General features: G+C 37.4%; 1 protein-coding gene across 7 annotated transcripts in view; it reads left to right on the top strand.

The window, feature by feature from the left end:
- The window catches only part of RUFY3 (RUN and FYVE domain containing 3), a 77,923-nt gene that overhangs the window by 13,567 nt on the left and 52,278 nt on the right, over nt 1–12,078 (top strand). The gene's annotated exons all lie outside the window — the stretch shown is intronic.

Below are 12,078 nucleotides of genomic sequence, written 5' to 3'. Positions count from 1 at the left end.
ACATAATCTGGAAAACATGACCAAAATTGTATCTGCCTTAGCCAACAATTTTTATAGATAAAATTCTGACAAGATTTTGAAGTATCTTTTAAAATCAGACTTCTTTCTAGAGGGTCATTGTGGTGGTGGTGTTGGGTTTTTTAATTTAGAAACCCAAAATTGCGTCATAAGAGATGAGGATCTGTATTGTCATATCTGCACATAAAAGAAAATAACCTTAGTATTTTTGTTAATGACACATTTTATTTTGATTTCCGTATTTAAACATTGATTATAAGAAATTTGCAGATGTCTGGTAAATAGGCAGAGTTAAAAAATGGAGCACATCAACAACTTTCTGATTAATATGTGATATGAGGAGAATTTTGACAAGCCCCAAGGAATTTTGCAATACGGCTCGTATCATATGATGATACTATCAGGAATCTTGTGCCATTATTTAAGATGGCTTTGAAACCTGCAATATGGATACATAAAACACATTTCTCTCTTTAATTTTCTAAGGGAACTAATGATTCTTTGTGGTCTAGCTGTGATAAAAACAAATTTAATGTACAGGACAAGTACAGTGAACTTGGGAAACAGAAAGAACCAATGTAAAGCTTTGCAAGAATAAAAAACAAACCAAAACCCCCCCACATTCTCTTCCAAAAAATAATAGTAGTAAATAATGCATAGAAGCATTTTACTCTGCTTACTTGTGATCCAGTAGTCACTTAGTACTGAATCCTGCAAAGTGCTGAATTTCTATTGAAATGACTGACACCAATTGGCATATACCTTTCAGTATTAGGCCCCCTATTCAGTAACTATCATGATGTAAATCCATGCCAAGCCACTTGACATTGTCATTGTCAAAGAGTAACATCATCTTTCTTTGATATTTTGCTAGATGGGATTTCTTTTGTGTGGAATTGCTCTTGAAATAAAATAAGATTCTCCTTGGTTTAAAAAAAATATAATTTGAACTTCACCTGTCAAACGATTTCAGGGATAAAAATCCATTAGCTCAGATTTGCTCACAAAGGCAAAGTAATTCAGCCTGACAGTAGTAAGAGGCTTCAAAATAAGAGGCTGAAACTCCATCTTAAGTGTGTCCCACTGTGCTTAGGTGCTGCAGCACGCACATTTGAGATTCCTACAGTATCTGAAGTAATACAAACAATGGGAGATGTAAGAATGAACAGATGTACTTGACTTCGAATTTCCTTACTGTTGTTTCTCTGTATGTCAGCCTTAACCTTACTTTAATATTCTTTGAATTTGTTTCATTTTTTTCTTACGGTATTTGCTTTTCATAGAACATTCTTTGGAGTAGTGTGGGTTGGTGTGTTTAAAGTATCGCTACCTGTTTGAGCTGTTAGAGTACATTATCTTGATGCTGTTTTGGAAAACTTTGAGTATTTCTAATAGTGGAGATGGAGAAACAGGAGGTTGTTGTGGCTTTGGAAAACCTGTTCAATCAGATCTTGATTCTGTAAACTATAGGTTGTTTAAATCCAGGTCCCACTGCATATAAACCCCAAAGTTAATGATGTAGTAGAATTTGAATTATTTCAGTTTTGGCCCTCTTCTGCTTAACGAATTTCATATTGACTCAATAGTACCATTCACAGAAGATGTTGAAAATATATCCTACTTACCTAATATGATTGTGTACTAGTTCAAACCATGTAAATATCTCTAAAGACAACTTTAAGCATTAATACCAGAAGAAAAACCTTCTACCAATGTAATTACTTTGCATGCATAGTAAGTAATCTAGTTTCTAGATCTAGTTGTTATGATAGCCATCTTTTAAACATCAGAAGCTATTAGAAAATATTGTGGAACATTCCACAGACACATTTGATTTTTAAAAATCCTTTTTGAGATATGAATTAATATATCATAAAACTAGCATTACATAGATGTTTATATCTCTATGATTAAAAAAGGCTAGTTTATTTGTTGGGGGATGGACACTTTGTCTGCGCTGTCATGCCTTACTACAAATAAAGGTGGGTAGTAAATCCCACCCTGGTCCAGATACTTTAGGCTTGGCACCCTAGAACCAGGGATGTGCTTCTATCCTGGCACCAGACTGCTTCTCCAAGGCCATTTTATCTCTTTGCATCCCTTCATTGGCTCCCTCTTATCTATTGCATCAAACATAAGCTACCTGTCTTCACTTTCAAGGCCCTTTGCACTCTATCCCGACCCTGCCCATCATCTGTCATTTACTATTGAAAGGTTGCCCTCTGCCTCCCAAGGATGCCAGCATCCCTCGCTCACTTGTTAAATATTCAAACAAGCACCTTTGTGGTTTTTCCATGCTGCCCCTCACACTTTGGAGGAGCTCCCCATAAACATCCACAAACTACCTCATTATCCTCTGTCCAGGCTAATCCCCATTCTGTCACTTTGAGTACAGAAGGTTGGGGCCCGCAAGGATTCTAAAAATTAATACTTGTCACTCCAGGCTTGAATTAAACTCCCAAGGTTACAGCTTTTCTCTGACATTGGTTTGGTAAACACTGCCACCACCCAAATGCAAAAATAACCTCTTGCACCCAGGAAGGAACACCTGGGAATTCCTCCCTGTGGGGTATCCTCTAGCTCTTTCACCCACCCCACCCCCAATGTGGAAGAGCTGAGAGAGAAAACAAAGGAAATTAGCTGTGCTGTCAGCTAATCAAACAACATGCACAAACCTCCTAAGACACCAAAAATCCAATCTTATTCTTAAAAAAGGTAAATTTTATAAAAAAACAAAAAGGAAAAAAATACATCTGGAACTTAGGCTTTTGCTAGATTTTAAAAGAGCAATTCCAAAAATTAAGCACCCAAACTAGCTTTCTTGGGGGTTCATATTAAAGGTTACAAGCAACCAAAAGCATCAGGGGTTAGCACAGAGCCACAAGCCAAAATAAGAAATAAACGTGATTGTGTCTGTCTAAATATTCCCTATCCAAGTAATTTCTTCCAGGTATGGAAGATACTTTTTCATACCTGGTTCAAACCTTACACAGCGTTGTTACTTATAGCATTGCTGCTCTGTGTCCCTGCAGCCCAGAGAACAACAGACAATGGGAAAGTTTCTTCCAAATTTTTAAAAGTTCTAGCCTTCCCTTTGGTTCTTTTGGTTAGGTGCTCACTTTTTAAAAAAAACCTGGGGGACTTTTTACTTGCTTTACTTGTAAAGGGTTAGAGCTCGAAAGGCCATCATTTTATCTAGATGCAAAGAATAAAATTAGTTTTAGCCATTGTTGTTTTTTATTTTGGCAGAACAGTAGTAGGTCACTGAAAAATTGGAACATGCTTTTTAAGCAAATAACAAAAAATAATGAGAGAAGCAGCTACAGGTCTTTTTGCTGTTTTGTTTTCAATACAGTCAACCTTTTTATGGGTTAAAAAGTAGAAATCACTTGATTTTTAATGACTAATTTAGAAATGTGCATGTGAACAGATAGTATTCAAATGGAATTGAGAGTTGAGCTTTCGTGGATAATTGTAAAGTGCAAAATAGTCATGAATTTTCATAAGGATAGCTGAAGATGAGTGCATATGAGGTGGAGTGAAAGTTCTATTGAGTTTCTCCCCTCTCTCGAGAGACATGACTTCACTAGCCGGAGTTTCATGTTAGGTTAATAATTTTAGTACTGATGGGATCAGTTTGTAATTGAGAGCATGAGCAGTATGCCTCACAGCCTTATTATATGAGACTTATTTGATATGAGAGAGAATTTATTGTATCAAATACACTACTTCACTTATCTTTAAAATGCTATATTTAGAAAGCTGAATTATAGTGATTCAATTTCGTGGTAAAAGGGTACATCTTTCATGTTAATCTATTTTTTTGGCAATTTAACATCAAATCAGGATGAATCTTTTTCTTGCTTTTGGCCAGGGGTTTTAAAAGTTATTAATGCATTTTTGTTTGAAGAAGAATTTATGTAGATAGTTCAAAAATAAATGCTTTATTTAAATGTTGCCCATATATTATTACTCCATTAACATAGTGCACCATGTATTGAGCAACCTTTTTAAACTGAAAATAGTTTTTCTGTAGTTTCTTTACTAGTGTTCTTCCGTCTTTTTAAATTCAAAATAAAACAGTATCTATTACTTACTTTATCATTACAGAATCTTCAAACCAAGTAGCATGAAAGGATGGGAGTTGCCTTACCAAGTGTGAGCTCAATCTAACGAGACAACTGTCTGAAATGGGCTACTCTCATTACCACTTCAGAAGTTTTTTCTCCCTTGGTATCCTGCTGTTAATTGATTTGTTTCATTAGACTGACATTACACTTGGTAAGGCAACTTCCATCCTTTCATATATTTATGTCTGCTTCTGTATTTTCCACTCCATGCATCTGATGAAGTGTGTTCTAGCCCACGAAAGTTTATGCCCAAATAAATTTGTTAGGGCTTGTCTACACTTAGATTTTATAGTGCTCTACCTTGCTGGCTCAAAGGAGTGAAAAATCACCCCCCTGAGCACAGCAAGTCTGAGCACTTTAAAGCGCTAGTGTAGACGGGCTCCGAGCACTGGGAGCCGTGCTCCTAGCGCTCGGAGCTAATCCCCTTGTGGAGGTGGATTATCAGGAGCGCTGGGAGAGTTCTCTTCCAGCGCTCATATGTGATCACACTCGCACTTCAAAGCACTGTTGTAGCAGTGTCTGATGACACTTTCCACACGGAGTGTCCTAGTCTGTGGGGAGCTTGCTTCTGATAATGAGATTGGAGAGTTGTTTGAAGATCAGAAGAGGGAGTTCAGGGAAGAGTTATTTCAGGATGGGTTCCCCGTCAAATGTGGGTTGTAGTTGTTTGATACCCCGAAAGGGTTCCAGTGTGGGGTGGTAGGTTATAACTAGGGATGTGTGGTCAGAGGGGGTTTTATTTATGTATTGAAGCAGATTTTCCAGGATATTTGGGTTGCCTGTTCCATAGTGCAGTCTACTTCTCTGGAGCATCCTAGTTTGGTGAAGGCAGCGTTAAGGTGTGTATTCCCGACTTTGTCCTTGGACCTTATTATGTGGTATCTGAGTGCCTGGCTGTAGATAACAGATTTCTTGGTGCGTTTGGGATGGATCTGTGAAGATATGTGGTGATCTGTGGGTTTCTTTTATATATAGTTGTCTGAAGGGTTCCATTGCTGAAGCTGATAATGTTGTGCAGGAAGTCGACGCTAGGGTGTGAGTGTTCCAAAGAGAGTTGAAGTTGTTGTGGAAATCTATGAAGGAGTTTGTTGTCTGTCCAGAGGATGAAAATAACATCAATGTATCTCAGGTATATCACTGGTTTCATGGTGCATTTGTCCAGAAATTCTAATGCAAAGTGGTCGATGAAGAGGCTGGCATATTGAGGAGCCATCCTCGTATCCGTGGCTGTTCCCATGGTTTGGACAAAATGTTTGTTATTGTTTGTAAAATTGTTGTGGGTGAGGATGAAATGGATGAATTGGGTGTTACTTGGGGTGAATATCTGAGGGTTGTTCATTATCTTGTAAATATTGGAGTCAGGCAGCTATGCTATCTTTGTGAATGATGTTAGAGTATAGACAAGTGACATCCTTGATGGCAAGGATGGAGTTCTGAGGGAGGTTCTTAATGTTGCAGAGTTTATGGAGGAAGTTGGTTGTGTCTTGGAATAAGCTGGCCCTTTGTGTCATCTGTGGTTTAAGGATGGTTTCCATGGTTCCTGATAGTCCTTCAGGAAGAGTGCTGTGGCCAGATAGGAAGTGTCTGCCTGGGTTGCCTTGTTTTGTGTATTTTGGGAAGCACATATAAGGTCCCTGCGATGGGTTCATGGGGGATGAGTTTGTAGAGTTTCTCTGGGAAGCTCTACAAACTAGAATGTGAAGCAAGGAAGATGGTTTCAAAAGTCTCTGGAGAAAATGGTACAATGGCTAGGAAAGCAAACATGGTTCTTTCAGAATAATGGCTGAGGAATAAGAAAAAGATGCCTGTGTTGCTGTGCTAGGAGGAAACCTCTGATAAGATTAACTCTCATCTGTGGAGGCCAGATTACACCAGGGTCAAATAATGTCAGCAAAAATGTAGCCACAGTGCTACAATGGGAACTGTAAGTTCCCAGATCCAGGGGTTTGGCTGTGACAGATGTCTTGTTTCCTTTTGTACATTGCTACTTTTAAAGTTTAGTTTAGTACTCAGATACTAGCTTGGTTGATGCAGTGATGTTTGCTTGGAAGGAGTTTTTGTAATTGACACTTTGTGGGCAACTTTATGATCTTTAAGGCATTTTTCCTTTTTGCCCTTAATATATGTGCAGGAAAGCTTTAGATTTTTTTGTGAAATTCTCAGTTTTGTTTATACAGTCTACCCTTTCTGGCCTGTTAAGACATTTTTACTAGTGTTTTTGATTATGTAATTTCCCCCACTTTGTTTCCAATCTTTTCCTTTTGTTTTTTATGATTCCTTGCTGTGAAAATGTAACAAAACAGTTCACAGTTTATAGTACGCACAGATGTTGAATGGACAAATGTGAAATATTCATAGATAAATGCAAAGCAGTTCAGACTTCCTTCACTTTTTATTGCAAACAGGAAAATTAGGCCCACTTCTGAGAAAATTACTTAGGGTTATAGTATCTGAGATTATTTTTAAGTGGAGAAGGGACCAATTTGAGGCATAAGATACGTTTACCTAGATAACAGAAATTAATATAGTTTCATATTTTAATACAAAATAGGTATTTTTTCAGTATTGTGCATAAGTTGAAATGAGAGGACAAGTTTCACTTGATGTGAAACAACTTTTTAATTTTGCATAACTCTAAGGCTGAGCAGTCTGCTAGGCATTAGGGTATTTCCATCCTGCATATGGTTGCAAAAGGGAAAGAAAAGGAACTGAATAACACCAAATCTCTTGGATTTTTTTCAAACCCTTTATTTTTCCAACCACTCTTAGTGTGAATTCTGGTTGAAATGAACCTAGACGTGTTGTCTTCTCCAGCTTAGTCCATAGATTCCCAGATAATTTTTGTCTGCAGTATTTCTTTAATCTTGTATACATTGGTTATTGGTATTTTAAATTAATGTTTCCAGGTCAAGCATTTCATAGTAGGTAACAACAAGCTGGTTTAAAGGCCCTCAGATTCACTTTTGCTTAAATCCCGCATCATGTTCATTTCATTTTCCAACATGATGATGGGTGGTATTTGGTTTGTCCTTTTTAAACATAGCATACCTTTCTGGTTCTCCTTAAGTGTCTATTAGGGTCATAATAGATATGTACAAAATATTTATTTCCATTTAAAGCATGTTCAGAGGAATGAGAATCTGACATAACGTTTTAAGGCTGTGTAACACTTTTTTGGTGAATTTCCATGAGGACTCCAATTCCACAAATGCCAGAGCATCGTACTAAATTATGGCAAGCCATTCTCTTACATCCGCATAACAGAATGTTAGAAAATATGGTGGGCCTGAGCAGGTGAGCTATGGAAAATAGAAAGCAATAGCAAATCATTGTGGAAGTCACAGAGCCCAGTGCTCTAACATGTGGACTTAGTACAACAGTGGGAGCCTGGCTAACGGTCCTGTCACACAGTGTGCTGAGCCCCCTTGATATCTTTGAGTAAGAACTCAAGCAGAGAATGGTTATCTTGTGCCTTGCGTTAGGTTTTTAAAAACTACAATTTTGAAGTCTGCTTGATTTGAAATATATACATATATACTCGTTCATTAGCCCATTTGTTTATAAGCCAACACCTCAAGATGGTTAGGTAAAAATAACAAAAACTGTATGACTCTTTCATAAGCCGACCCTATATTTCAGGGGTTGGCAAACTTTGGCCCCCGGCTGTCAGGGTAAGCTGCTGACGGGGTGGGACGTTTTGTTTACTTGGAGCATCTGCAGGCATGGAGCCCCTCAGCTCCCTGTTGCCGCGGTTTGCCATTCCTAGCCAGTGGGAGCTGTGAGAAGTGGCATTATTTCCCTCAGCTCCCATTGGCTGGGAATGGCGAACCTCAGCCACAGGGAGCCGAGGGGCTCCATGCCTGCAGATGCTCCAAATAAACAAAACGACAATGTATTAGATGTTCAATTCAGTGATTCCATAGAGTTTTTAAAATCATCAAATTTTGGTGTAGACCCATTTATAAGCTGACCCTTGCTCTTTGATATGTCATTTTTTTGCCAAAAATATTCAGCTTCTGAACGAGTATGTATGGTAGGTATTTGTGTGCGATTCAGTGCTATAGGATTTTACTCTGCTTTTTATGAGGAGTATAATGGGATATTTAAATGAAGAAACTTAAAGGAATACCTGTCCTGGGCTTGATGCCCTGTTGCTGTCCCTTTCCTCCCATCAATCAGAAAAACATGTAAATCAAAGCAGATATTTCATTTAACTCTGGTTCTTCTCACTAAGTCAGAGGCCACATTCCCTCCCTCCGCTTCCTTAATTTGTAGTTATGTCATTCATGTAGTGGGGGGTTTTGAGGCTGTGCAGTGCTATGGAATCTCACTACATTTTCCCCCCGTGTGGTCTTTTTGACCAGTTTCTTACAACTTATGTTGTCTCTTCTTCACAGCACACAAGCCAAGGTAATGAGTGGTGGGTTTGGGAAAGTATTATGCTAAAGTGGATAGTCACAATGGGCTTGGGCCTGGGCACTGGCATCATAGTGCTCTGGACTTAAAATATTTTAAGGGGTTTCTATCTCAACCCAAGTCTGTCTTCATCATAATTTCGATTTTTAGAAAACTGTACACAGCTGTTATGTAATATTTCTCCTCACTAATTGCTTTTAAAAAATTGGTATGTTAGCAGTCAACAGAGCTGTTAGAAGCTTATTGGACACTCAGCTCCTTTGGGTTTTTTTAATCTTATTTGCTTACGAAAATGCAGCTTTTTTAATGCCCTAGTATTTTCTGCTTTAAGAATTTTTTCTAAAGGCCTCGTCTCATACAGGAGAACACATGTATGATCAAGTTCCATTATTAGCTGCACTGCTTACTATGAGTTTTGGTATATGTGACCTTTTAAGTGTAGTGTCTGCTTTAGAATCTTAAAGGAAAAAATTGCAAATTTGAATGATCACCCTCATAAAGGCAAGGGGGGGGCAAAGGATTTTTTTTTAATGGAAATATGTGCAGACCCTTCAGGAGTAGCCACCATTTCACAAGGTTCTTTGTAGCAGAAACGGAATGGTGGCACAGAGGACATCTGCCCTGTTATACACACTCATTCTGTCATTGCCTGTACATTTCCTTGCACGTTCAATCAGTGTTTATGAATACTTTTTAATCAAGGTCAAGTAGAATTTACCTAAAATCATCCTTATACACTGGACAGAACTGTCTTTACAAATCGTATTAAGTAACTAAAGGAAAATTTAAAAAATGCAGAAGATTCTTTGACACTAGTGTGAAGATATTTGGGGGGAAAATATTTCTGATGAATGCAGTACTGTGTACTGCAAAAGAGCCACTTACTACTGACTAGTAAGCAAAGTATATATATTAAATGTACACACATTATCAGAAATAATTGTTTGTGTCTGGGGGTTGCTTCAGCTCATACAGCCTTTTAGTTTTCTAATTTTTTTTAAGCAGCATGCATGCGTGTTCTGTGGCACAGTAACTTTTACCTCATACTTCTGCTGTGTATTATAAGTAGCAACACCTCTCTGATTTGGGAAATAGATGAAGACAGGCTTACTTACAAATAATTTTTTGTATTTATACAACTTGTAAAAGTCACAGTATTTTTCTCCTTAAAACACAGGCAGCATTGATACTCAGTATATTAGATGGTTTTAATATGAATTTGTCCTTAAAGCTTTTTTTCTTCCTGCACTTTTCCGAAGAAAAGAAACTTCACAGTATGCTTATTTTTATCTAATATTAAAAATCCATAACATTAGACTTTTCAAGATTTTAATTTGAACTGTGAAACTTTTTTTTTTCCCCAGTCTTGAACTGAAGTATTGATCTTTCTATACTCTGAATTAGGTTGATATACAGTAATTAAGACTTGGAACATTGATGTTGGCAAAAGCAGAATCAAAGTTGGAAATGTTGTTAAAGAGATGCCATGAAGATGAAATACTTTCATTTAAAAATGAATTTTAAGTATTTTCACTTACTACAGCTGTCCCAGCATTCACAATTTTGAGTGTTTCGCCTCTCTCTCTCTCAACAACAACAACAACAAAAAAGTTTCTGTTCTTTTTGATGTGTGAGAGACCCACACAAATAGGAGAAAACTGATAACACAGAGTTGACATAGAAACTGACCATACACAGAGTGCTGTCAAGTGAGCTGAGAAGTAAACAGGAAACAAATAAAAACACTTTGCTCTAAATTTGTTAAACTGATTTTGGGTGTTACACTTTTGTCTAAAATCTTATTACTACAAGTAACTTGGAAGTTGATTCAGTTTCTCTTAGTACCAGTTTTCTTTCACTTGCTCACTCACTCACACACTTTTTCTCATGAATTTGGTTTTATGCAGCTAATGGTCCCGTTAGCCTCAGCTGTCAGCTCAACCTATGCAGCTCCTGTGCTGCCCCCTGCTCTAAAAGTGAATAGGATCGATGCCTATGGTGGTGTGTGAAAAAATTCCCTGGAAATCTGTTTTAAAAACCTAGCTCAGGGATGTCAAATATGTGGGCCAGATTTGGCCTATGTGATGCTCGGCAAAAGGTTTCTTGCACCTTCCTTTGAAGTATCTGGTACTGGCTAATGTTGTCACACAGAATAGTAGACTAGTTTGACTTTACTGATGTGACCTGATACTGTGATTCATATGTTGGCCTTCGAGGATATATTTGTGCATTAACAGCTAAAGAAAATGGTGGAAATGTTAGAAGGTCACTGTAGGAAGGCACACTACAATATCTAACTTTTTAAAAAGTGTTAAGAAATCAAATCTGTTGTTTGTACAGTCATCAGCAGGCATGTAGACCAGATGATCATAATAGCAAAGCCTCAGGCTTGGTGGAAAATACCTTATGATGTCTTGGGGGTCCATGGGAAGAGAGAGGATGGGGGAAAGAAAGCAAATATAGAATTGGAGATTCACAAGTGTCTTGTACTATACATTTGTTAGATGTGGGGGGATGACAAAAATCAAAGCATAGAAAAAGGAAAAAGTGTATTATCAATCTGCTGATGCCTAGTGGGCGTTTTTCTTAACCATTGTATTTGGAAATTTTTTAACATTGTGGGTTTTTTCCTCATTTATTCTTTTACCATGAACATTTGCACAAAGAAGGAATGAATCTTTGTTTAATCATCTACTTCTGATGGTGATGTGTTTGTGACTCAAAACCTGTGGAATTCCTTTACGTGTATGTAAATAAGGATTATGAAATTATTAGGGGCTGGAGCTAATTCATTACCCATGCATGTAAATCCTATTAATTAACAAGAATTACTAGACCCTTTTATGATTTAAACTCCAAAACTGTATCCAATAGACATTAGGGACTCTTAAATAATTTCATTATAGAAAGTATTTCCCACAAATATTAAATTACTGAATGACACTAGCTTCAATACTTACAAAGATTCTGTCCTATGAAAATGAAATGCAGTTTCACTCTATTACTCTCAATATATGCAACAGATTTGCTTTAGAATAAGAAAACCTGGACATCTGAAAAATACAAGAATTCAGGTGTAAAACTAATTTCCAAAAAATGATTAGAATGAGCTGGTTAGTTTTAAAATATGAAGGTTGGTCAGTAAGAATGTGTTATGGAAGATTTACCTTCTGCTCAATAATTTTGGGATCTCTATCACATTTTCACTTTATTTTATATGCAGGGTATGACTGTCTTTGTTGTTCACAAATCAACACTTTCTTTGGAGGAGAAGGTTAGCTGTAGCTTTCTTGGAGGTGGGGGCGGGGCAAGTATGAGATCTTAGTGGAATGTGTACTTTGCTCAGTACCTTGCCGGAGTTTGGCATGTAAGAGAGAATTCAACCTTCCTTACCCGTCAAACACCCAATATAACTGCAAATTTGCTCTAGGAAAAACTTAATGTAAGTATGAAGCCCAGAATCATGTTGAGTATATACACTCTTGTTTGGTAACTTTGTTTTCTGGTGTTGATA

This window comes from Gopherus flavomarginatus, chromosome 3 (assembly GCF_025201925.1).
Source record: "Gopherus flavomarginatus isolate rGopFla2 chromosome 3, rGopFla2.mat.asm, whole genome shotgun sequence".
NCBI classification, from domain to species: domain Eukaryota; kingdom Metazoa; phylum Chordata; order Testudines; family Testudinidae; genus Gopherus; species Gopherus flavomarginatus.
This window is presented reverse-complemented; position numbering and strand designations above follow the sequence as displayed.